The sequence below is a fragment of the Bombus fervidus genome, chromosome 14 (genome assembly GCF_041682495.2).
Source record: "Bombus fervidus isolate BK054 chromosome 14, iyBomFerv1, whole genome shotgun sequence".
NCBI lineage: Eukaryota > Metazoa > Arthropoda > Insecta > Hymenoptera > Apidae > Bombus > Bombus fervidus.
The window spans coordinates 2,005,979-2,033,716 of record NC_091530.1 but is presented as its reverse complement, the minus strand read 5'-3'; the positions used below and the strand labels follow the sequence as shown (position 1 = coordinate 2,033,716).

The following is a 27,738-nucleotide window of genomic DNA, read 5'->3' as shown; positions in this document are numbered from 1 at the left end:
TAGAAACGTATTTCTAGCGATCAGAAACTTCCAACGACTTTATTATCGCGTAAAAATTCAACGATTGACTAAAATAAAAAAAACTTGTCGATTTCCAAACTGGAGATCGAGTTCTTTATTTTCACTCAATTTATACAATAAAATAGTATTTGCGGTTCGCGAAGATAGACTTTTTAATATTCAAGTTAGTACGGATTTATTCAGACTGACTTGGATGATTTTGAAGGGAGTATTTATATTCTTTATTCGTCGGAGTGGGAGAAACTCTTTGGTCGTACTTGTCATATATTTTTAAGAACGGCTAGAGTGACCGAATGCTACCCGAATGATAAGGCGCTTGGAATTTTAACTTATCGCATAGCTGTGACACTATCGTCGTTAAATTGGGAAGACTTTTCTCCCGAAACGAGCTCCTGATCGAACTCAAAGAACCGACGTTCGATACGAAATTATTCGGTTTCGTTTCTAAAGAAAGCGAGATGAAAATCTAACGTAAGCTGCTGCGAGATTGTTTAATTACGTTCTATCAAAAGCGAGGTAAGTTGTTTCAAAACTTTGAAAATCGTTTCTTCGTTCACCTAACGCGTCGCGACTGCCACGGTGATCATCCACCACCCACGTTATCAAATTTTACAGAACGACGGAAAAGAGTACAGGTAAAATTTCATGGACTAAACAAATTTTCAACTATTTAGATAAATTCTATTGACTCATTGACAGACGTTCCGACTTAAGCGCGCAGAGTGAAATAATGCTGTATAAAGCCATATGAAAACCTGTTTGGACCTATGGGATCCAACTATGGGGAACAGCGAGTAATTCCAACATAGAAATTCCTCAACGATTCCAATAAAAAACTCTAAGGTCCTTAATAGATGTACCTTGGTATGTTACCAACGAAACGATACATCGCTACATTAAGATACCCACGGTTAAAGAAGAAATATCCAAATTTAGTACTAGATATAACACAAGAATTAACAATCACCAAAACTCGTTAGTTACTCGATTACTTGACACGATGGCTAATCAGATCCGCAGGCTAAAAAGACATTACCCTCTAGATTTAACCATTTGCATCATGGCCCTAGTTAAGAGGACTGATCCCTATCACCGTCGAAGGATTTTTTGTATTTTCAGATAGTTTTGCAGCTAATAATTCTCTAAATCTTCTAATATCTACATCCTTGCTTGTTGCAATTTTGCAAACTGTCAAAGCGTTTACAACAGAAATTGCCAGAAGGAGTGGAACGCCAAGTTTTCGGTACCGTTTGATTCCTTTTCTAATTGTGGTGGCATAAGAAACCACATTCGTCGGCTGAAGGAGATTTCGTTGAAAACACGCGCGGTAGTCAACGTGTTAAGGAAGTAAATGGACACGCAGGAGGCGGCAATGATTTTTCCCTTTTCTGTTGGCGCGGCTATTAAATCTGCGTAATTATGAGTTAAATCTGCTGTATTAAATCGGCGATCGCGCGTTAAAATGGCAGCTTGTCAAGCGTGTTGTATGCTCATGGGCTGTCGCCATGGCCGAGTAGCCGACATAATGTCGATCCATGAGCGTGGCGGATAAAGCTCGGTGCCAGGACACTCCAGCGGAGTGGAAAGTAGCTGTTGACATATTGCTGCCAGGTATTGGGACACGACGCGCAAGTAGGCGGGGTGGCTTAACCTATGCGGTATATAATATACGCCTCCACGATATCCAACTGGCTTGCTCGCACGAGACAGCAACGCATCATCGTAACAGCGTTTTCACGTTTCTCTATCGACGACAATCGCGGGAACGACGTTTACGCGAACGTGAATCAACGCGTCGACCGACACGCTGCTCGTTCACGTTGTTTCACGTTGTTAAGCTTTTTCCACCGATTAAGGTAAGATAAACTTCGCGGAACAGAGAATGGCTAACAACGCGAACGACTCGCGCACATGACATTGTCGGGGAAAAAACGCGCAAATACGATATAATATTTTACAAAAGTGGAACGTCATACACACGCCGATCGACTCGATAAATTCAAAAATAAAGTTAATAATTCCATCGTAGGATCTTTACTACAATTAGTTCGTTTCCAATAAATAGATTAAACAGCAAACGATGGCTGTCTAACGCGAACTAATCGCGATAACGTGTTACAATTAAGACACCCAGATAGTTAATTAGCAACTCTCTCGACAACGAAATTCGCAGTCTCCGACTTCTCAGCTCGCAATGGCTGTTGATTCGCTTTGTCCCTTAACAACCCCTCGTTTTTTGTCTTAGCCTCGCGTCTTTCGTCTCAGCCCCAACACGCACATTTTTCGCAACCGCTTGCTTATAATTCGCCCAACGTCGCTCAATACGAACTATTTGTTAAACTCGTTGATTCGAACGAGTCGGAGTCGCGGAAGCTGACAACCGGCGATCGTCGTTATCCCGTTGTTCGTAAGCTTCGTTTCCTAAATGAGCGGCAAGCTCGCGGTAATTTTATTCAGCCGTTAAGAACGAAGAATTAAAAGCTCGTTAGAAGCTAGATTGGCGATAATCGCAACTATTAAATAGATGCGAGAAGATAGACGTAAGAAAGCGAAGCTTCTGTTATCGGATTTTATCGCGCTATAGCTCGAGTGGATTAATTATCCGGCGATACGGCGAGAGATAGTACGTTTGAACCGGTTCGTCGACGAAAAGAGTGCACGAGTCAAACTCGCGAAGGACGTATCCTCGATGGTATAACTACGGACTGGCATACGTCGAAAACTTGTTTATGCACTTGCACAGCGTATAGCGAATCGATTTTGCCTCGATGGCCGATGGTCGGCAAATTCAAATCCATATCGGTGGCCACTCGCCGCTTCGTACTCTCCACTAGCTCCTAAATCACGTCGATTAACTCGTTACGACTCGAGAGAATTATCTAAACGTTTCGAGAAACGTATAAAACGCTGCTCCGATATTCATCAACGCGATATCTCCTATCTTCTACTCGTATCGTGTCCCCATACGAATATCCGTCGCGCGTTGGTCCATAGAGTTGCTGAAATTTTCAAGTACTTTCTTGCGAATCGTATCTTGCGTTTCAACGTTGTCGCCAAGCTGTATCTAAATGTTCGTTTTATCGTTAATCGCATAACGTACGCGTTACCATCGAAGGACAGCAGACATCGATTACGCGTTTGTTGGATTTTTTTAGAAACGCGTTAGTAGTTTAAACGAACGTTAGAAGGAATTTGTATTCCATTCTCCGTTCTATCGAATAAATGAAACGTTTGAAAAGATTCCACCGGGGACTGTTAATTCGAGATATCTCCATAACGTAAGTGTCGTATTTTCTCGTCGTCGAACGAGGATCGTTAAGCAGCGTAAAAATTGAATAACGCGCATCTAGCGCACTACACGACGTCGAGTTACGGCTAACGCGGAAGAATATTTCTTCCTTTTGACGCAAAAGGCAGACGTGGAATTTTCGTGAAACGAGAACACGGCTTTCGCTTCGGCACGTTCGCGTTAAACTCGCGTTATGATGAATTTCTCGTCGTAATATCCCTTGTCACGATAAAACGTAGATCGTTGTGTCTGATTTTCGAATATACGCGAGAACAGTCATCGACGCGGATGAATTTGAGCGCGATGATCGGAAGAAGGTGTTTCTAAATCCACGTTTACGAAGCTGAAAGAAGAGAAAACGAACGCTCGTTGTAAGCCAGCGATGGACCACCTTACGCAGTTAGGCCAATTGGATCGCCCACGCTCCGTAGAAATCTGTGAAAGGAATACCAAGCTCTGGGCTACCAATACCGTTAAATTGTTCCTGGCATTTCCCTTCGAGAAACTATTCAAGGTATACTACTTTTAATTTGGAACTGACGACTGACGCAATTCATCTACGAGTCTGTCATCGACGTAGGCGTTTTCTATTAAAACTCGTAAAACCGAGTCCATGTTCGGCGGTAACGACCACGCGGCGCTATTTCGTATTCGTGACGTACGATTTTCTGATAAAAATTCGTTTCGGACGACCTCGTTCCGCGATAATCGTTGTTGCTGGTCCAAATCGGTTAACTCGGAAAGAAGCGAAAAAGAGAGACGAAATTACGTAAGACGAGCATCGAACCGCTTTCAACAATTTCCAAAAGTGCAATCACGTTGACCACGGTGGCCTGTGAACTGCTCCATTCTTATTTATTTGCCATAACTTTGCGACCTAGGAACGCGCGTATTCCTTGCAAAGTTCCAGGAACCTCTCTGTCCCGGATATCGTCGAGGACCGGTCGTTTTCTCGATTTCCCGTCGCTGTACCCGTAGACTTAAACGATCAACGCTGTGACTATCAAATACTCGCCACGATATTATTACAACCAAGCGCTATGTATCAGATTGTCCGAAAACAATTGTTTCTTTCGTTTTGTAAGAAAATGATAGACGCGCGATGTTTTTCGTTGGTTCGTTGAATTATGCACGAACGTAATAATAGAAACGGATCACACGTAATTCAACAAAATAATATAAAACGGAAATTGTTGTCCGGCTATTATCGCCTTATGAAACGAAAGAAACTTTTCGAACAACCTAATACTCATCTCGCGTACGCTGTTCGTCGACTCGCGTTCATCGATTCGAGGGATCGTGCGCTTAGACGCTCGTACGTCAATGTTCGTACTACTCGACCACGCACTTGGCAAAATTTACGAAACAAATCAAACGTTGCAAGAAATTGCAGCCGAGTTTCGTAGTTGACGCTGTTCGCTTCACGCCGAGACTAAAACTAAAATCTTTCGCTCGAGTGGCGATTTATCTGCGACTTATCGTACCGCGTTGCGAATAAATCGCAATCTCGTCTGGAACGAAAGAGCACGTACGAAGCTAACGCGAACAAGCTTCCCTTATCCTCGACGCTCGTACTCGACGAAGAAAATTTCTCGGTTTCTCGTGGTCGTTACCAAAGTATCACCCTCGTTGCCTGCTACTTACGACAAGCATCCAGCCAGCGGCTAAAACTATTCATCGTACGAACGTTGGAAAGAAAAAGGCTCGTTCTGTCAAAGTACTTTCGAGCGATCGTTAAAATTCGCATTAGCGCAACCGGGTTTCCACGGGGGCAAAGAAACGATGCTTGCAGCGATCTTTTCGAATAACAGAGCAGACACCGATAGTAACGATCTGCCTGAAGGAAGCCAGGCAAAAAGGAAGGCTGGGAATAGGGGACACCGTGTATATAATACCAGTCGGTGTCGCTTGCACGAGCCACTTCTCTGGAACTTTGATTGGACGATTCGAGAAGGAGAGAAAGAGACACAGACGCGTTTGTAAAACTTTTCCCCGGGCTGGTATGCCCGAATGTAAATGTCAATAGGCGGATAGCCAGGAAGAAGGGAGAGAAGGAAGGAGCGAGAAACACTGTTATTTCACCGTTGCAATCTGTCTCTGGTTGCATGGGCAATCGCGGCTGCAGGTAAAACCCGCCGATCGCGATTGGCAGCTCTCTCGATGTGGAAATTCTCCCACCTCCGGTCTCGGTACCCACCTTCGATTCCGCGTGCCTCTCGATCGCCCCCCTCCCCGCTATTCCAAAGAAGCTTCTCGCGATCGCGATCTCCGCGGATTCAGCCGACCCTTCCTCTCCGTTGTCATCGCCATAGCCGCTAATTCCAGAAAATATGGCTGTCCGAATCGATCGCCGGCTGTTTAACGCGATCCGCGTTCTCGTCGATACGCCTTTATCTGGCGCGCGATCGGATTGGCAAATTTACCACGCGCGTATCCACGCGTGCGTCCAATAGTCGCGTCTTACAGCTGCAACGCGCAACGTACAGAAATCGCCGTTTAACTTCCAATTACCCGCAAATTCGTCGTACCAGTAATTTATCTGTTTTGGCGCGTCTCTCGATCGGTTTACGTGGAAATTGCCGTTCTTGGGAAACGCGAGCGCGTAATTCGCCAGGATCGACGATCGCGTTTTCCTCGTATCCTGTGCAAGGCGTCGGCCGTAACGCGCGGAAAAACGCTACGTCGCGGCTGACGTTGGTCGGAACGATCGGACGCGCTCTTCCGATAGACGCGCGTCGTTTCGTACAGAGGAAAAGAAAAAAGGAAAGAGAAGCGCGAGATACATATCGAGTATTTTACAGCTCGTGCTAGATTTTATATTTAGGAAGCCACCGTGTAACCTTAGAACTACTGAATTAGGTTAGAACGAAAATACTGGCACCCACACGCTCGCCACTCCCGCGTCTCTCCGCGTTACGCGTTCTCCGTTTAACGGCAAAAATGACAATTTTTCGATGCAGCTCGGTGCAACCTGTTACGCCGGCCCAAACGATTCTCGTTAGAAACGTTGCACCAGGTACTCGATAAAACGCGAGTAACCGGTAAAACGTAAGCAACAAGCTTTCTAAATACGATTTTCCTATGAACGCTTCGTTAACAAAGTTGCAAGGAAATATCGAACGCGAACAGAAATACGCGTCCAACACGAATTTCCGTTGTACAGAATATTAATATCGCGTTGTAGAACGCTCGATTCGTCGCGACAGTTACAGCGAATAATTCACGAGCGCTTGAAATATCGAAATTGTATGGAAAGCGCGCAACTTGGTTCTTGCGACGATAGAAACGTATCTCGGTTTGCGCTCCATATTTTCTTACGATTTTACAACGAAGTCGTCCGTGGCGAAATTTTACAGACGCGACGTACCTTCTTTATTTTCGCTCGCAGATCGAATAGCAAAAGCCAGTAGCCGATGGAAATGAGAGATAAGTTTGCTCGAGTAGAAAACGCTGGCATCTTTTTTTTTAGATCTGTGGCATGTGCGTAGCTTTTAGAATCGCGTTACAATCCGAAAGCTTCTCCTAAAATATACAGAAGCGAGACCGATCGAACGCAATACGAACAAACGTATTTTTTCGAGGATCAAAAACGCGAAGGTCAGCGACGAATTCGACCCGAATAGACAGATCGCGCTTACCGGTTCGTTAAGAATCCGAAGACATCCGTTCGAAAACACTGTTCTCCATATTTATACATCGCGGGACGATTAACGGAAATATCCCAACGACGGAATACGAAAATATTTTTAGGAATATTTATCGTAATTCGAGTTGTCGTGTATATATATATAGATAGATAGATATTTACGGAACGTCGTCGTTGGCATAGAAAAAGCGAGAGCGATGTTCGAAGCGATATCGCTACGTTCGGAGGAAATCGATGTAAATGAGAACGCGGTATCGGCCGATTGACTTAAGCGATACTTGACGCGAGCAGAAAAGTGGACGCGCGCGTACAGCCATAAAAGGCATTCGCAAAAAGGGTTGAAGCCAGGATGTAGTTGTCGAATATAAAACTAGTTCTGCCCACGTAATTACGAATCGATCGCGGCGTTGATAACCAAATGAGAACGCGCCACCACGCTGCGACGGGTTCTCTTAATTAAAAATGACGAAGCGAAATTTTCGTGGCAGCCGGCAAAGATAAATACGCGTAAGTACGTGCCAATGGCATCGATCACGCGGTTCGTAAACGACCCTGCCAACGGTGCCAACCGGTCGCTCGTTACTCTCCGTTCGAGGAACAACGTTTTACCTATGCAAACCGAACGTTCGCGTTGAAAAAAGAGCTGCAATTAGAGGCGGTATCGCGAGCAAACCGAGACTACCGTGCCATTAATCAAAACAAGACAGAAACGATTTAAGAAGCTGTGGTTGGCTCGGAACGTCGCGTTCACCTCGCTTCGAGCATCCTCCACGATGTCTTATCCTTCCGAGCGCGGCCGGATTTAAATAAATTTCAATATCGTCGGCCGCGAGTAACCATCTCGTCGTGCAACTTTTACTTTTACAACGAAACTGCTTAATATTTATCCGTTTGATCGATTGCCAGCTTTTTCGAATCACCGCGTACGGAGGCCAGCTATAAGCGCAAGTTGCACGATTTACCATTCCGTCCGATCGTATCGCGTAAATACCGATAACGGTTCCTTCTTTCTTTAACGTTAACGAACGTGAAAAACGAACGTACGAAACGCCAGATATTTTTAAACGCTAACGGTAACTTTGCATATTATTTCGTCCGATATGTAGCCGTTTCTTTAATCTCATTGTCAGGTTTCGCGGTTCGAAATTCCGTTTTAACACTTTGACTGCCACGACAAAATCACACGTTTCGCTCACCACGCCACCGAGTTTCTCTTATCGGTCCTCGCCTAACGTTACGATCAAATTTGCGGCGCTGCTCGTTACTACTATTGCGCTTGGTCTGTGTTTCGTCTCTGTGATCCACCTGTGAAAGGATAAGTAGCGAACACCGAAAACTCAGCTCTAACCGAGTTTTAGTTTTGTTCGAACGAATTTTGTTTGTATTACCGGGTGAACGCGTAACTGGCAGTGCGTCGCAAGTTTCGCGAGGATCTAGTACGCGAATTTAACGGTTCGTTAAAGGATTAGAAATTCCGTTGAATCGATGCTTTTAAGCGTCTTCGAGATTTAAAGTCAAACTTTGTTTGTCGTATACTCTGTTGCAGAATTCTGTCAAGAACGATGGTGATACACGTCAAGAATTCGTTGCTGGAAATATTCCTAGAATATATTTCTTAACACTTTGACTGCCACGCCGAAATCACACGTTTCGCTCAGGACGCCACGGTTGTATTTTTATTATTCGAAGCATATAATTCTTTTTCTATTTAGTAGATTATTTACGATCGATTCTCATACAGAATTTTAAGTAAATTATTTTGGCGTGATTCCGCAACTTGGATTATAAAAGTTTATAGTGTGTTTGATTCTAGTTGAATCTAATCCTTCGATCTAAGGGGTATTTCCTTTTTAGTCCGCGGATCTGATCCGTCGTGTCGAGTAATTGGGTAACTAATGGGTTTCGGTGATTGTAAACTCTCAAATTATATCTGTTTCTGAACTTGGATATTTCTTCTTTGACTGTCGCGATGTATCGTTTCGTTGGTGACATACCAAGGTGCATCTATCAAGGATCTTAGAGTTTTTGATTGGAATCGTTGGAAAATTTCTACGTTGGAGTTGCTCGCTGTTCCCCATAGTTGGATCTTATAGGTTCAAACAGGTTTTAATATGGCTCTGTGTAGCATTATTTTACTCTGCGTGTTTAAGTTGTAGCATCTGTCAACGAGCCAGTAGAATTTTTTTAGTTTTGTTCTCAGTTCTTTGGATTTATCTACGATGTGCCGTTTCCATGTCATTCTTCTGTCTAGAATCATGCCCAGATATCTGACTGAATCTTTCTTTGGTATTGGGATATTATTTATGGTCAACTGTGGGCAGGATTGTTTTCGAAATGTGAAAGTTATACGACTGGATTTATTTTCATTTATTTTGAAGCGCCATTTGTGGAACCATCCTTCCATAGAAGCATATAATGGCAAAATAATAATAAATCGACGATGTAAGACAACGTTTAACTTATTGGTGGTCACGGCTGACCACCTTGGCGCCTTGGTAACAATCGATAGCGACGTATTATAACAAGGCTTCGTTTATTTCAACAAACCATTCGCATTCGTTGTTTCGTCGTAAGCAAAACGCGCAGAATATATCGTTGAAACGCGTAGAAGATATTAGTAAACAGTATTACGATTATATTTATGATTTCGACGAAACATTCGGCTGAAATGGTAGAGGCAAAAGAAATTACGTTTGTGATAAACCAATGGTAGTGGTAGATCACAAGAGAGGAAAATGTGCCGTAGATTTATCAGATCAAACGATAGCATATTCTGCATCACATAGAAGAACCCTCGAGTGATACATAAAATTAGCTTTAGAGTTATTGCTAAATACATCAATTTCAAACGCGACGATACTCTATAAACAAGCAACAAAAACAAAAATCAAGGTATCGGATTTTAGAATTGCACTCGCAATGCACCTTACACAGTGCCATTCACCAGAGCCGTGAAATATACTTATTCGACAAAGATCGCGACACGAAATGCAGAAGAAGGAAGAGCAAGCGTATCTGGCAGGAAAATTTTGCAGAGAGTGGTATAAAAAAAATGTTAAACAGTTAAGACGAAAAATTGCTAAGAATCGGACCAAAAAGGTGACCACCTATCGTCCAGATTGTATCGACGAGCCACATTTACGTTTAAAGTGTTTTAACACAGCGCAGCGTCAGAGGCAAGATTTGTTCTCATTTTTTTTATCGATGTTCTAATAGAAATTTTTAATCGTTCAATGGGGCACTTTTTGTTTCGAAGTATCTTCTATTTATCGGTTATATTCAAAATGCCCTAATTGTGAATTTTAATACGATTTTTACAATTGTAAAAAGTTCAATCGCTCAGGTCGTCGATGACCGCCGTGGCGTGACAGAAGAAACCGTGGCCGGTCAAGTGGCAGTCAAAGTGTCAAACAATAAAAACCTGTAGCTCGAATAATTCGGATTATTAATTGTTTCAAGAGAATTCGAAGAGAGGCAGAAAAGAAAAGACTTTTTTTTACGACGCTTGTACCGATCAGTTAAATTTATATTCTCCGTTTTAATCCAACCGATGTGCGCGAATCTTTTTTAAAAATATCTCGTTGCCACTCGTGTTCCCTTTCACGGACCGTGCATTATTTCATCGTAACCTTGCCTAGCAGAATTTCGCCTTACTTCGCCAACAGATCGACCATTGACTAACGAGCCTCGCAACGAGTTCGCCCACCCGTGGCCGATACGTCGTTGTTCGATATCCCTGGCGATTAAACAAGTATGTACACAGCATTGTTACGCGGCGGAATTTAGAAAAGGCGACGTCGAACCACGCAACGCTACGCGCTCTTTCTTCTCGTTTCTTTCTCTCTCGTGAAAACGCGAGCCGCGATGACGAAATGCTTCGTTGTCTCACGCCAATCCGCAAACTCGCCTATTCTATTTCTACGACGATCGCTATATACCTGTTTGAGATATATTTTTGGTCCCTCTGACTCGTCTCGGGGCATGGTGCGCGAAATAAACGGTCGATGTATCGCTTCGAGCAACGATGGATCGGCATGTAAACGTAAGACGGTGCTCGAAGGGAAAAATCTCGACCGAACATTGTCCTTACCGGTGAAACTAAAAATCTTCCAGCAGATGAATCAGCCGCAGCTCGTGCTTCAAAAGGAAGCTGTCTTTTCCTGTGAAACTAATTTCGCGCGAACGTACGAGAGCGAAATATGAGGTTACTTTAGTAAATTCGAAACAATTCGCGTAAGATATCGATTTAAGGAATTTACAGAGATATAATTCGATGGATGTTTCCTGTCGATGAAATATCCTTGGGATATTTGGATTTATACGACGAATTAAAACAGTTTATCAACTGTGATAGAGACGCGTGTCAGAAAACTACAGAAAACGGCAGATAAATGGCAAGAATCTTGTAGACGCGTGATATCCTTATAACCGAAAGAAAGTACGTCGACTCTTGGGCAACCTACGCCGCGAATACCTGTTGCTAAAAATCTACGCTGCCGAGATGCCAGCCTCTCCCAAAAAGGGCGTTTAATCTCCGTATCGATTTGCATACCCCACGTTCATCGAACTTTCTCGCTCCCACAATGCCCATTAATCACTTAACTCGGTGCCAGTACACCTGAATCAGCTCGTACAAAGAGTGAAAATATCGCGTGGAAGCAACCGTCGCGATTTCGCAATGACACGGTCCTTTGTTACACATCGTACGCAGCGTGCTTTACGTTCTGGCACGGACCTACGTCTTAATTAATCAAGAGATCGTTCGGACGGATAACCGACGCTCTTACGCGCGTACATTCCACGAAGAAACGATCGATCGTAAGAATTCGAAAACCACTGGACGGGAGAAAGTTTCATCGATGCGACTAACGGCGTGCTCGATGGAGGAAAAACGAGAGAAGGCGACGAGACGAAGTAAAACGATAGAGTCGAACGAACGATTACGTTTGAGGGGCGACCACCGCGATCGTTTCAAGGTCGTAAAACCGAGCACGAGTGTCGAAAAAGAACGTTAGTGAGAATCGGGTTTGATCGGAATCCATCAGCCGCGTACAACCTGGAAATCGACCCGTCTACCTGTTCTCTTAATTTCGAACAGCCACCAGTCATTACCGTCTTACGTTTTTTATATTATTAACGCATTAACGTCTCGTACAATCGCTTTCCTTGCGCGATTTTCTACAGAAAAATATGGAAATACGCGGCCGGTACCGCGCTACCTGTGGCTGTTTTAGTCGCATCGCTGGAACGACGCATCTCGCCAAGTCTGTACATCACCGCGATATTATCCGTAAAACACCGTCTACACCTACAGACACGCTATATTTTTATAATCTATCGAGATATGTATAATCTTATGTGCTAGATTAGGTTAGATACGTAGTAGTACTACTTGAATGTGAATATCAGTGTGTAGAAGCATGCGTGTGCGCGGCGTCTCGAAAACAAACGAATGTAAACTGTTCAATCGGTTAACAGTCGGGTATGGAAGAAAGTGCTGAGACGCGTGCAAGCGCGTATCGATGAATATCTTCGGAATCGTTTATCAAATAAATATATAACTATTCTAATATAAATTCCAAGTATAAATTTAGTATTCCTATACCATTATTTCGGCTATTAAGATCCAAAATTCTCAATATATACCATATACGATGTTGACGCGAATGAGAAACGATATATTTTAATCTTTATTGTTGGAATGCAACGATATTACATACATAGGTACAAATATTCTTACACAGACACCCACACAGGACAGCACTTGAACAGGACATTTACACACGTCATACTCATTACTGTATAGAAAGTGGGGTTCAAAATATTTAAGGGATCATGGGTTACTATCTACGTCTAGTCTGAGAGTAACTGGCCAACGATCAACAATTCTTACATACGTTGTTAATTATATCACTCGCTTGTATACATTTGGTTCTGTAATTCCGTTTAATAAACATCACTGAATACTATTTCAACATAAACATTGTGTCTTTCACAGATTATTAATCTTAACGTTAAGATTAAATTCTAAGGTTTATCTTTTATATTTATTATTGAGATATGTATAATTTTGTGTGCTAGACTAGATCGATCGCGTAGTAGTGATACATGTATGTAAATATGAGTGTGTGGAAGTATGTTTGTGCGCGGCGTCTCGAAAACAATGGAACGTAAATTGTTAAGTTAACAGTCTGGTATGGAAGAAGGTGAGACGCGTGCAAGCGCGTATCGATGAATATCTTTGGAATCATTCATCAAATAAATATATAACTATTCTAATATAAATTCCAAGTATAAATTTAGTATTCCTATACCATTATTTCGGCTATTAAGATCCAAAATTCTCAACATATATCATATACGATGTTGACGTCGAATGAGAAACGATATATTTTAATCTTTATCTTTTATAATTATCGAGATATGTATAATTTTGTGTGCTAGACTAGATCGATCGCGTAGTAGTGATACATGTATGTGAATATGAGTGTGTGGAAGTATGTGTGTGCGCGGCGTCTCGAAAACAATGGAACGTAAACTGTTAAGTTAACAGTCTGGTATGGAAGAAAGTGCTGAGACGCGTGCAAGCGCGTATCGATGAATATCTTCGGAATCATTCATCAAATAAATATATAACTATTCTAATATAAATTCCAAGTGTAAATTTAGTATTCCTATAACATTATTTCGGCTATTAAGATCCAAAATTCTCAATATATACGATGTTGACGTCGAATGAGAAACGATATACTTTAATCTTTACGTTTTGTAATTATTGACCGCGTACTAGTGATACATGTATATGAATATGAATGTGTGGAAGTATGTGTGTGCGCGGTGTCTCGAAAACAAACGAATGTAAACTGTTCAATCGGTTAACAGTCGGGTATGGAAGAAAGTGCTGAGACGCGTGCATACGCGCATCGATGAATATCTTTGGAATCGTTCATGAAATAAATATATAACTATTCTAATATAAATTCCAAGTGTAAATTTAGCGTTCATATACCATTATCTCGGCTATTAACCCATTTGCATCATGGCCCTAATTAAGAGGACTGGACCCTATCACCGTGCGCGGTCGGTCGTAGGTGCAGTAAATGACATCCGAATTCTTCGTGGTGTTTATCGAAAATTTACTGTTCAGGTCCGTCGTCCACGATACTACATTAGGTTGTCCGAAAAGTTTCTTTCGTTTCATAAGGTAATAATAGACGAACAACAATTTCTGTTTTATATTATTTTATCGAATTAGGTATCGTCCATTTTGTTGTATTTCTATTATTACGTTCGTGCATAAATCAATAAACTAATATAAAACAAAAAACAAATCAGCTATAATGTCTCTCGCTTCCTCTCTCTATTCTCTCCTTCTTTTTTCATTTATTTTCTCCCGGCATCGCATTTATGTGTCAACAGGTTTGCTCAATCGATGATAATAATACTAATAATAACAATAGCAATGAAATTACACGCGTTTCTTCTTTCGAACGATCGAAACTGAGATTCGAGATTGTACTAAGTTGGCAACTAAGTGATTGCGGATTTTGTCATTACCACCTTATGGAAAAGTTCGCAATCACTTAGTTGCCGATCCAATATTTCGTGTTTTCGGTGGAACAACGGAACAGCGCAACGACAACAACGTCGGAGGTCGTCGCCGCTGCGTCTGTCTCTGCAACACCGAACGATTCGAAACGCCGAAGTCGATGTCTTCCGTCGAACGATCTTCCGGGTAGCTTTCGTACTATGGCGCGTTATTAAATAAAGCCAGCCGGTTTGTAAATCACCGGGTGTCGTCTGACCGCGGAGTTCGAGGAAACATCGCGTAGGAGTGAACGTTACACGACCAATAAATGGTTATTAATCGTTACGCGTACGCAAACGACCGGCAGATCGACGAGAAAAAATATTAGCAACGACGATCGTGGGTGAAACGCGTCAAAAGTTGTCGGTTTCTGGTTCTGTCGGTTGGTCGACGCACAGAATCGCCTTGATGGCCAAGAAAACGAGGAAATATTCATGAAGCGATTGTTGCAACGCGTTATTAAACGAATATAATTGCCGCGTGAATCACGCCACGCCGTCGTGGTACGAAGCGAGAGAACCTTGGGCGCGAGAAGCAAATGAAACGAGACTGCAAATCGGAAAATCTTTTTACGGTATAGTCTACCTCGTAAAATTTCATCCGACGCTTTTATCGACCAACGTAATTAACCAGTTAACGAGGCAGAGACGGACGACGATTCTCAACGAACCGCTTTACCTGCGCAAGTCAACACTAGAACTACCACACCAGTCAAATTAATTGGTTTTACAATTTTAGTTTAAAATTCCTACCTCGTGTTACATTTTTTCATTTACAATTCTTACCGCGTATCATTCAATATGATATCAGTTGTCAGGAAAATTCCGGATCGATCGCTACATCGCTAGATGCTAACGCTAAAAATATCACACCAGTCAAATTAATTGGTTTTACGATTTTATTTTAAAATTTCTACTTCGTGTATTCAAACTGAAAATAATTTTACATCAAAGCAACACTTGCATACACTTCCAGAGTTTTCCTGAAATATATGTACCAGCTATTAAGTCGCGTGTTCGCTAGCAACGTTGATGCAAGATGTTCGTAAACAGATGGCGACTATTCTAGGATTCTCTGTTTTTCGTTTTGTGCATTGACTGAAACTTTGATAACATAATTTCACGGGATATCGAAGGTTCTCGGCGGATAAATTTACGCGGCTTTCGCAGTGTTAAAAGCCTTTCAAGATCGCATTTTGCGATAGCAAATGTTCCGTTTTATCAATTAACAGCAATGAATAGTAGGAATAGTAATGGTTCAAGTAGCATCGGTATAGAAAGGAAAGTTTTTTGTAAAATTTCGCGTACGATATCTACGAGAAAATTTGACAAATGATATTTATGAGAATTTAGAAATATTCAAACTTCCGAGACTGATTTTTGGGGTAGCAGCAGGAAATTTATTTTACCAATTAGCGATAATAGTATTAGGTTGTCGGAAAAGTGTCTTTCTTTTACAAACACGTTACAACGATGCATCTTTATACAAACGTGAAACCTAATCTATCTAACGTTGTGATCTTTACTTTGATAGAATAAAATGAACCACACGTAATTAAAATGATATAAAACGAAAGATGTGCATCCATTTGTGGCGGCACTCGACCACGGAACGTTCCAACGGCTTCGCGACACAAAGCGCTATACCTTGAAAGCGTAAGGTCCACATGCCTATGGTTCTTTGGCCGAATATTCGCAAGACTGCATACGCGGCAACCGTCGCGGACATCTAATAAACGCGTGCATAGTGGGGATATCGAGGGGCAACAAAGAAAAGAACACGTTTGGTTTCGAACAGAAGATTCATTCTGCTCCGAACTGCGAAGTGCGAAAGGTTTAGCGTCACAGCGAAGCAAACGGAATTAGAGACGCGTGATTATTAACTCTTGATCGTTAATCGTTAATTGTCGATCGTAAATTGTCGACTGTTGCTTGTTAATAGTTTAGTAAACACTTTGTTGAAAATCAAGAGTATATTTCTAGTGGGCACCTTCGTATTATCTCCTTACAAAACGAAAGGAACTTTTCGGACGACCCAATAAACAGCGACAGGAATAACGAAAGGAAATTTATCGAATCCGAATAAGTCAACCGGATATAGAACTCGGCGATTCTCACGATTTATCTTCCCAAGTTTACGAATCATCGAGAATAAGGTAATCGCGATCGCGATGAAATTCCTAGAAACGAGAACAGATAATTGCTCCGTATTAACATGAATATTAAGGATCGTGCTTTTCTACGTGTAAACCTGAATTACAAACACACCTATAGGTACGTGTATAAGTCGAACGCGTGTAACTTAATTCGTACATATGTTTTCGCGTCCATCTACACAAACAAGATTCGCGTATTTGCGTTTGAATTTCTGCAATTACATAAATACGCGGATACTCGAGCGTTGGATACTACACGCGTACCAGCTTAATTCGCCAAACGAGACGAAAGTTTTGCAACAAAGCTGCGAGCTGCAGGTATCGACGTCGAGTTTTCGACGGAGTTTCTTCCAACAAACGCGTTCGGTTCACGCATGTTCCACGAGCTGAGGATTTTATCTCGAGACTAACGCCGATACCTGTACAAATCTGACGAACACCTCCGTAGCCGAAAAGCATGGAACAAAGGTGTTTTTGCTGGAGAATTAATAATTACACGACACGAGGGTAGACGTCATAAAGCAACGGGGAGGCAAGAAAAGGAATAAATACGAGTTAACTCGATTCGTTGGCCGGCCATATACGGACAAAACGACCGAACGAATTATCAGTGGCTAACGACGCGGGATCGAGCCTTTAAAAAGGCGACCGGCCGACTACTCTTCCCATTGAGAGGAAGCCAGCCAGACCTCGTTCGTCTGGTTCACTGCTTCTTCTTCGCCTTCATTCATCAAACATCGTATTCCAGCAGCAGCGCATCGTCAACCCGGACATTATTCAGCCGCGTTTTTCGAAGATAATAGCTGCCTCTACAAATAAGATCGTCGAACGAGAAACGTCCGGCAACTCGAGGTGCCTCGTACATTCCTAGAAGAGAACACCGACGCCGAGCGAACCTCGTAAACATTCCTCGTTTCTTTCGAGCTACTTCAAAGCGTGTACCACGGAAAGAAGTTTGCCGTGTGCCAAGGAAACGCGGATTCGTCTTTGGGAATTGTGTCTCGTCGTCGCGACAAGTTGCAGTAGTATCGCAGGAGAAGAAAGAAGGATTGTTCACGCTCCGTTTCGATTCGCGAGGGCGATATCGTTTAACATTATCGTTCGAAGGACACGCGGAGGACACGAAACACGAATGAAGTCGAAGGAAAGAACGAAATTATTAGACCGAGGATTTTATGCATAAGCGTATTTCTTTGCAAACGACCGCGTCTAAGTAGAGTTTCCTTCGCCTTGTAAATATTTACATAGCTTTCGTATCTCGGATATTTTGTACATCTTCGTACATTACGCGCCAATGCCATGCATTTTTCCACCTGTAAGTTTCACAGGAACGCGTAAAATTCGACGGTTTGGAAATCATGAAAATTTGAATGTTCGCTTGTTTGAATATCGGGTCGTTTTTCGAAAAGAGTCAACACTAGAACTACCACGCTCAAATTGACTGGTTTTACAATTTTGTTTTTACAATTTTGTTTTTTATGTATTCAAACTGGAAATAATTTTGTATCAAGGCTACTCACAAATACCAATCAAAATGACTGGCATTTGTCAAAGTGTAAAAAGGTCCTGCGATCTGTTTATCGAACCCCAATTAACCAGTTTCCCCGTTTTGTACAATTTCCCACGCGTTTTTACAATTTTTACCGCGTATCATTCGATACGACGATATCAGTTATCAGGAAAGTTCCCGATCGATCGCTAAATCGCTAGAAGCTAACGCTAAAAATACCACATCAATGAAACTGACTGGTTCTACAATTTTATAAATGTGTGAACCTTTGTTTAGTGATCATGATCCCAGATGGATTAATAATACCAAAAATGTACTACATAACATGGAATTGCTTGTGTAAGAAAGTAATAAATCAATAAATATACAAATATTCTATTATTACGTATTTTTTAAAGACCAGTCATTTCGATTGGTTTTGATAAAAATAGTTTCGTGTTAACTATCGGTAGTTCTAGTGTTAACAAACGATATATTAGTGTAGTATCGTAAATTATCATGATTAGTTTATTAATGATAAACGGATTAAACAGATGTTAATTAAACAGAAAACAATGGTTATTGAACATGAACTAATTGCAACGAACGTATAATAATTCAAACAAATAGACAATTAATTAACAATTCTCGTCAATGCAAATTCAACTTTCTATTAACAACGCTAACAACACTATCTCGACAACGCGATCCGCACTCTCCGACTTCTCGACTCGTACTCCAATTAATTCGTTTATCGTCCTCTAACACCCCTTGTCTTACGTCTTAGCCTCTACGCACATGCTCGACAACCGCTTGTTTACAATCCGCACGACAACCTCGTCCACGACGCTACATTAGGTTGTCCGAAAAGTTTCTTTCGTTTTATAAGGAAATAATAGACGCGCAATGTTTTTTGCTTTATACTAGTTCATCGAATTATGCACGAACGTAATAATAGAAATAGGACGAAATGGATCATACCTAATTCGATAAAATAATATAAAACAGAAATTGTTGCTCGTCTAGTATCGCCTTATGAAACGAAAGAAACTTTTCGGACAACCTAATGTATACCGCAGCAGGATGGACCGAGATCGGTGCAAAGATGGAAATGCGAAATTAATACCATTCGGTGCCTATGCGAAGCGATAGGACGATGACGCCGCGTTTAGCCTGGCGATCGTCGAAAGAGACGGAACGGGATCGTCGAAAAGCTCGGTGTAATCGCGGCGAAATAACGGCGGTTCGCGTAAAAACGCTAAGAAGCTGGTGAAAATCGTAAATAAGAAGAGAAGTTGGAACACGATGGATGGCCGCGCGCAAAAACAAAGGAATTTATACGCAAGATATCGTGGCTTCTTGCCGCTATAATCGTAAATAGAGGTTTATACGTTTGCAGCGATACATAGATGCCCGAGCAGGCTGGTAATCTGAGAAAAGCTGGATAACGAAGCGCATGGCGAATAAGATTTTATTGGATCGTTAAAGAGAATGGCGATTCGCGACAATTTGCCCCGTTTAATCCGCACGATCCATAACTTTCTCTTTAAATCGAGCGATAGTAACACGCGCCATCCATCGCAAATCTCTCCGACTCGTTCACGTGCCGTGATAACGTTTCCAGCTATTTCGCGCGTTCTTTATATATCGATAGCACCGTAGCGCAGGCTTTGCTTCTTTCTAAGAACCCGAAAGTCGCGGCTTTCCGCGAGTTACGACGTCGCTTTTCCATTAACGCCGGATGCGAAACGTCGCGTGAAAATCCACGTCCGCCTCACGACGAATATCAAAGTCGCAGAAACGCTTTCTCCAAACGCTTTTCCACGCGCACCAGCCACTCTTCCACGAAACCAGAGTTTACGACGCAGTCGGACTTTAAACGTTGAAACGTTTGTATCGCGCGAACGATCGTTCACCGTACATCGTTCAACGTGTTTCCAATAAGACGGTGCGGCACCATCGCTCCGACGTTGCACGGCCGATCGTCTGTAATTCCACCCACGTGCCTGCGTCTGTCCTACGGTCCATTCATCAAACCGCACGAGTACTTAAGTTTCGCTCGTAACCGGGGAAAGATAGACGCGGTTGCGTCTCCGCGCGACGTGCAAACGATCCTATATGAATACGTACGTGGCCGCACATAAGCAGTCCTTATCCCATATAAGACGAGCCTCGCAGCAGTCGAGAAGGAAAACTCGAGATAGCAGCTCGATATAAAACGATCCGGCTCGGCGTTTATTTATTCCTGCCGCGGAGTATGCGTTCTACAGAGCGATTCCAACGAAATCGACCAACAGCGATTATCGTTCGTGGTTAACGAGAACGAGACGAGTCGCGCCAGACAGCGTCGAAAGAGAAACGATTCCCAGCGTAATTCGAGTTCGCGTAATCCACGGATCAGGCTATCGATCGTTTTTCCATCGTCGCGGATAATACGAGTTTGCGTTTACGCGAGCAAGTTGGAAGCGAAATGAAACGATATTTTCATAGTTTCGTCGAGACGTGATCGTCTTTTGTATTTTATAAAGTAGACGCGGATGAATCGCCCACCACTAACCTTCTGCTTCTTTTGGAATATCGGAAAGACGAGAAAATCGAACGCCTTCTGTGAATCACTGTGTATGCGCGCGGTAACGCGCACACATTCGCACCTTTATCTTTAGCGTCACGAGCACGATGATTTTATCCGACTTGCACGATCGAGCCTTGATTTACGAGTTCCTGCCTCTCGATTGTTACTGGTGAGGAACTTGGCCTGTCACGCGATTATGTATTTCTACGGGAAAGCTGCTGTTAACCGATATCGATCCGTGACAAAGGTCGCACCGTGGTCGATCCGCTGATTCTCGCCGGTGAGTATTAATTTGCATTCTGCGAAACTTGTCTCGATCGCGACGTAAAAACGCAGTCGGATAATTGGAACGCTTTATTGCAAAAGTCCGTGACCCGAATGATAATCGAGCATAGAATAGGTTACTCTGGTTTCTCACGACGATCGTTTTATTCCTAACGCCCCCGGTTTACGCTTAATCGCGCACGAAGGATGAAGCGTCTAATCTGCATGCGTCGCCGTTCCGAGCGTCGATCGGCGCGCTAGATCGTTGCACCGAGTAGAAAGCGATAATTTACGCCGATCGACTGTTCAAACGCAGAAGAAAGTTACTGGTTAACCCATTTGCACGATGGCCCTACTTAAGGGGTCGTTTCAAGGCATCGGCGACGTTCGACCGACGACTGGTCCGCGTCACCGTGCGCGCTCGGCGTAGGTGCGGTAAATGACATCCGAATTCTTCGTGGAGTTTATCGAGAATTGTTCGAAACGATGTTACCTCGCGAACATCGCATCTTACGTTCTTTGTAACAGAGGAAAAAAGTAAAAATTATTTATTTAAGAAAAATTATTTAGATTGAAATGGAAATTAAACGATACTGTTTCTCGTGGAATTCTTTAAAATGGTCGATACATAACGGTACATCGTAAATGTGGCATTTAAGGAACGTTTCTCTTCGAGCACGTTTAGATAAGCGTGCAACGCGTCGCTTTAGTTTACACTGTAAAATTAGAATATTTTTTTAATTTGAATTTGTTAAGTTTCATTAAGCTTGACAGTACTTACTACTCATAGAGGCAGTTAAAAAGATTTCACAAGAAAAGTAAGACTTGTTTAGAAAATAATAAACTGATATAGGCGAGATGCCGACAAACGGGTCAAACGTGATCTCTCGTATCTGAAGAATACTTTGCGACTGAAATAAAAAGCAGTCGCAGCGCGCGGATTAATCCGCGCTCGGATGCAAATGAATTAAGAATCGCGTTTGCCTAGCCGGTGAAACACGGTTAAACGTTTTCAGCTCGCAACGAGGCAAAGCGAAACAACGTTCTCGTTCGTGCCACGAGTTTTCGAAACTCGCAGCGAAAGAACGTACACCGAGTACGCTCCGATCGAGTCTGATCTCGTGTTGCGATCTCCGGGCAACTGGGCGAACGACTTCGATTTCAAAAAGATAGAGGCGCGCTGGACGATGGAGGCCGTAGAGCGCAGGAACGTGTCATTTACGGCCGCGATCGTTGCAACTTGCACGCAATAACGACCAGGTATCGAGCAAACGATAGATAATTGGCGATACGGAGTATGGAAAAATCGGAAAAGGAAGGCAAAAGGCCGAAGGTAGAAGGTATGCGCGTCGATTAATTTCCGCGTTGGATGAATATCTCGAGATCCAGAGCGTAAGGTAAATCTCGAGTGGACGCTAGGAAGCTGATGCAACGCATTGTTTGCAGGAGGAACGCGTGCGCGCGCGCGTAACATCGACGCTCGGCCCCGCGATAGAAACAAAAGTAGAAGGCGGTGGCAAGCGGGGCGGCGCGGCGTGTGTACGAGGAAAGCCGACCGACCACATGAATGAAGCTTCCATTCATGCGTGCCTCTAACCCCTTCCTACAACCCCCTCGCACCGTCTATGGGATCTTGTCGGCTACCAACGACACGACTATGCGACATACGCACGAACCTACGTACACAGAAACACGTTGGAAGCGCACACGCGCGCAAAACGAAGCGCCGCGGCACACGTGATCGCCATTGTTGATCGCGAGGAAGAACCGGCAGCGCCAGCCAGCCGCGTTATTCCCGGCTTTTTTGCGACAACCGGCACACTGATAGCATACTCGTTCCCGTCTAAGTGGTACCCTCCAGAGTCTCTATACCGGCACCAAGCTCATTCATTCGTTCGGTCACGTAACCGAGATTAGGTGTGTTTAGCGCCGATGTTTTCAGCGTCCACCCTTCGATCGCTAACGAACGGTACGCTTTCCACGGTCTCCGCTCCGCTCCGCCGTGAATTACGGGTCGGTGCAGACGTTTTTTGCCAAGTTCGCGTGGACCATGTGTCTCGTTTTGGGTTTGCCAAACATGGTCGCGGAGTATGCTGTTGAGACAGGTTTGTTTGGTGCCTTCATTCACTTGTTTACGACGAAGGCGAAGTAAGAAGTTCCAAGAACATACTCTCTTCTCCTCGATCTATGGTACATCGGAGATAACGTCCAAGAGCCGGTTCGTCGCACGAAAAGGTATCCTAAACTCACTGACGCCGAAGAATCCGTCGTACGCCAACCACGTTCCTCCATCTGCTTGTCCGTTTTCGCTAAAATGTCACGCTGACCTATCGTCTCTGCTGGTAACGCACTTTGCGCTGTCGTATTCGCTCGAGGGACATCGGGTGGACCGCAAATGCGTCGGAATAACAAAGAAACAGCGCAGCCAGTAAACGAGGATGGAAATGTATGAGAAATATACGTGGAATATAACAAATTTCCGCGGCGAACGCAGTCACTTTGGAACGTACGGAGTAGCTTAACGAGTAGCGACCAACATCGACCAGTTCCTGAGAAATCGACGCAGAAGAGCGTACGACTGTCGTCTCATTCATCGGCGACGAGGAAGAAGACTCTTGTCCCATTCATCGTAGTCCCGTCACGCTCGACGGGGACCTAGGTTAGCTGGATTTTAAGCGCGCGAGCGGTAAGAACGGAAGAAAACACCGGCTAGAAGGGACTGGCTGAGCCCCGATGGCAGACGAAGAACGCGTTTCTTCTTCCTCGTCGAAAGAGTAACAAGAATGTCATAAGCGGCGAACGAAGAAGACCCGCTGCACCATCTGTCTCTTTCTCTTCTGCGTAACGAGCGCCAACCACAATTACAGTACTAATGGAAGTCTGCCCTTTATATGGTAAAATAAAATTACCGCTAATAACGTCGAATTAAAATATCATCGAACAACCGACCCGTGGTATTAACCTTCTTTCTTTCTTTTCTCTTCTTTTTCTTTCGTCCTTTCTTTTACTTTTCATCGACGCGGAGAAACGCGACGCGATATTACGTTACGATCGATCTTCTTGCGACGCTGACCAAGTCGGATTTTGAAAGCAAACAGGGAAGGTTGTCTTCGTTTTAAAAATTAATTTTTCCTCGGTTGTACGTCGTAAATCCTGCGTTATTAGTCGCTTTCATTTTATCCAGGTACCGTCATCTTTGTACATCCTTTTGTTACGAAGCGTCTACCATTTTTTCTTTACGCCTAACTTTCCATTTTGACGTTCGATCTAAATACAAGGAAACGAGCGATTCGTTCTCACTGTCTCTCCCACGTATTCCACGTATCGCACTTGCAAACAGTTTACACACAGGAGTAAAATTAATCTTTGCGCGTTCGAATCGATTAGCTACCGACGTTTCGTTCGACCAATCCATCGGTTGCTCTATTCGTTACTCGTTCCGATTATTCCTTTTCGGGCATCGATAAAAATTATTATACCTCGAATCAATTGCAATTCGATTTAATTCGAATCAATTACAAAAGCGATATCACAACCATCGAAAGAGTTCCACGTTCGTTTCCTCGCGCCTGTTTCGTTTAATCGCACCGCTATCCCCGGCGTAACTGCACCGATCATTTGCAATTTCACACTCGTGAATATTATTACGCTCGTCTCGCGCGCACCTATAGCACGAACCGACGTTTTCCTCCACCGAGAATAACCGTTTGTAATCGAAAACTATAAAGCAACGTGGAAATTACAGCGACGCGAATAGTCGCGCATAATGGAATCGACGCGTGAAAGATAAATATCGCGAATGAAATATCCGGATTCGCGGGTAGGCACGTGAATTAGAGGACAATTCGAATCATGTTGTTGTTTTGCCTGGGAGTATCAACATCGTTAGAATATACATAATGTAATAATAAATAAACTCTGGGCAAAACAATGTCGCCGCCACGTGCAACAAAGTGGAATTTAAATTTCCCGGTACTCCCCCGACCGGTATAAATAAACGAACGCGATCGTAAGGTGGCCAGTTTTTCAGTCTCATTCTCGAGCGATTTAAATAGCGATTTTAATTTTAAGGGGATGTCGTGAATTACAATGTTCTAAAACAGCGTTTTCTTTCTAATTTTTCTTAGAAGTTTAGTGTTTTTTTTAAGTGAAAAAGAAATTGTAATAGATTTCTAAGCCCATTTCATGGGCGTCTTGTCGCTGCAAGATCCAGCTCGTAATTCTTGACTGAAAGAAAAAACCGAAAAAGGATTAAATTATTATATACTCTTCTTCTGAGTGAACTAAACAACGGCAGAAAAGAGTTTATTTAAATAATTGTTATAGTACCTTAAAGTCTACTCTATTTTTTTTAAGACGTACTTTTTTTTTAAACTCGCCAAAATTTTTAATTTCACATTTTTTCTGCCATTGTTTAGTTCACCCAGAAGAAGAATATATAATAGTCGAATCCTTTTTTGGATTTTTCTTTCAGTCAAGAATTACGAGGTGCATCTTTCCCGGCGATCGAAGACTGCAGCGACGAGACGCCCATGAAATAGGCTTAAAAGTCTGCTACATTTTTCTTTTTACTTAAAAACAAATTTGTTTGTATTCCTCAAATATATACAAAACCGTATCTCAAAATTCAATAACTTCGTTTCTTTCTTTCCCTTCTAAAAAAAAATCACAAAAGAACGCTGTTTTAGAACATTCTAATTAAGGACACCCCCTTAACACGTTGATTGCCACGGCACCCGTATTCGGCTGGCGCTTATTTGATTACTCGCGAAGGATCGTCGTAGGTATTTGAAAAGATATTCCAGAGGAAACAATAAAACTATCGAATTGTTATAAAAGTAATACGAAAATGCTTTGTTAAAAAAATTATTTACTCGCATTATTAAAATATCGATGGGAGTAGCTAGCAGAGAACGCTTGGTACTGCGGCACGCGTGGCCTCGCGGAGATTTCGATGAAAACACGCGTGGCAGTCAACGTGTTAATAGATCGATACACGATCTTAGCGAATCAGTTGGTACAGAGTCTTAGCGATATCAAGGTATCTCCTCGATCATCCTCTACAGAGAGTACGACGGTAGAAGCGAGCGTGTACACAGGTAAACGCTCGAAAACCTCTTTTGCCGAGGGTACGACAAAGATTTTACAGCGCGGTCCGCGTTCGCCGCTTAAAATAAAGATCGTAAATAAAGAAGTTAACTCGTAATAACGCGCGACCATTGAGCAACGCGTAATTTATCAGGGCCAATTACATCGTGGCGTTCCATCCCCACGGACACCTTGCAAGCGGTCGAGTTTCGAAAGCGATCGATTCGACGTAAAGGCCGCGACACTGTGCGCGATTTATCGATTTGGATCGCGAGACGTTCGTCGGACCAGGTTCGGGACCAAACCCGACGCTGATCCGGCCTTCTTCGTTAACTCATATTTATACCGGTGATATTTAATTGATCGCGAGGATCTCTCAATGCCATTGTGGTCGCCTTTGAATGGAACATTGCGATCCAGATAAGCCCACGCGGCCAAGTCGCCGTATCCCCTCGTCTACTAAATGCTGGCCGTGTGCGAGTAACAACGATGAAAATGGCTGACCGGCCAGCAACTAGTAGAGTTATTAATCACAAACCGGACGGTGATTATTTCTCTTGGAATAAATACAAGAACGTTAAGAAGGTACTGTTGCAGCAGCGCGGCTAGGTACGGCGGCGGATAACGTGGCTGAGAAACGCGTGTCCGCGATACCACGCTATACGCACAGCGAGTTTTATCGCGCGTATCTATAACGAATTAACGATCGAACCAGCGATTTTCCGATTTTCGATCGGCGGTGAACTCGGTGGATCGCGAGGCTGATAACGCTTACACGACTAAAGTATAGCGATTGTACGATCGGGTTCTACGATTCGTATAAAATCTAAAATTACCTCGTTCGTGAAACGTGACAAATATTAACCGATCTAAATTTTTCGCCAGCGCGCAAACTCCTTCACCGGTCTCGACGCGTGAATCTAGAAAGCTGTTACGATTTCTCCGCGAATACCGTAATTATTTAAATTGTCGGCGAAGATCGTGACGGAAAAATAGGACAAAGTTTAGTACAGCCAAATTGGAAATATCTATATCGACTAATCGTTCGACGTATCGTAAATCGAAAAGAACGCGACGTGAAAATATTCCCTTGGATACCGGTTTGCCATCGTTAGCGCGAAGAAAGGACGAATCAACCGAACGAACACGCCTGGAAATCCGTAGATCTGTAGCCGTGAATGCGACGTTTAAATAATCGTTTCGCACGTCCCAAGAGCCGATCGGACCCTATAATCATCGAGGCTTCGCTTTAAACAATCTGCAGTTGCTCAGGTGCGTATGTATAGCGGAGACCCGGAGGATGCAATCAATCCTCGTTTATACTTTATACGCACGCTTCACCAGCTGGAATCCAGCATCGTTTTAAGAAAGCTATCATAAATTATTGCGTGCTCGGACGTGTCCCATATGGCATCGTAAGTTTCCAGGCATCGTGGAGAGCATCGGAACGGTGCCGTGGCAATTCTCCGCGATTCCGAGTCATCGCGAACCTGCAATAATAACCGTTTACCCACGCACCGGAATTAGAATATATCCGGCTGATAATTTATGGCGAAATTATGCGCGTTATTATGTATGTCAAGAAGACAAGGGAACGAGCACGTACACGCTCATTTATCGTCGATC

The 27,738-nt window shown here is 43.1% G+C and overlaps 1 protein-coding gene and 1 long non-coding RNA gene across 5 annotated transcripts in view; one reads left to right on the top strand and one right to left on the bottom strand.

Moving 5' to 3' along the window:
• Positions 1-27,738, top strand: part of LOC139994204 (uncharacterized) — a 46,984-nt gene that overhangs the window by 2,264 nt on the left and 16,982 nt on the right. Inside the window, exon 1 of one of the 3 annotated variants that reach the window (XR_011801582.1) lies at positions 3,615-3,824. The exons of the other annotated variants lie outside the window; for them this stretch is intronic. This is a non-coding gene — a long non-coding RNA (uncharacterized lncRNA). Of the gene's footprint in view, positions 1-3,614; positions 3,825-27,738 lie in introns of those variants that run through there. 3 annotated transcript variants of the gene reach the window in all.
• The window catches only part of LOC139994202 (uncharacterized), a 60,475-nt gene that overhangs the window by 24,511 nt on the left and 8,226 nt on the right, over positions 1-27,738 (bottom strand). The window contains exon 1 of one of the 2 annotated variants that reach the window (XM_072016633.1): positions 777-895. The exons of the other annotated variant lie outside the window; for it this stretch is intronic. The gene's annotated coding sequence lies outside the window, so the exon portion shown is untranslated. Of the gene's footprint in view, positions 1-776; positions 896-27,738 lie in introns of those variants that run through there. 2 annotated transcript variants of the gene reach the window in all.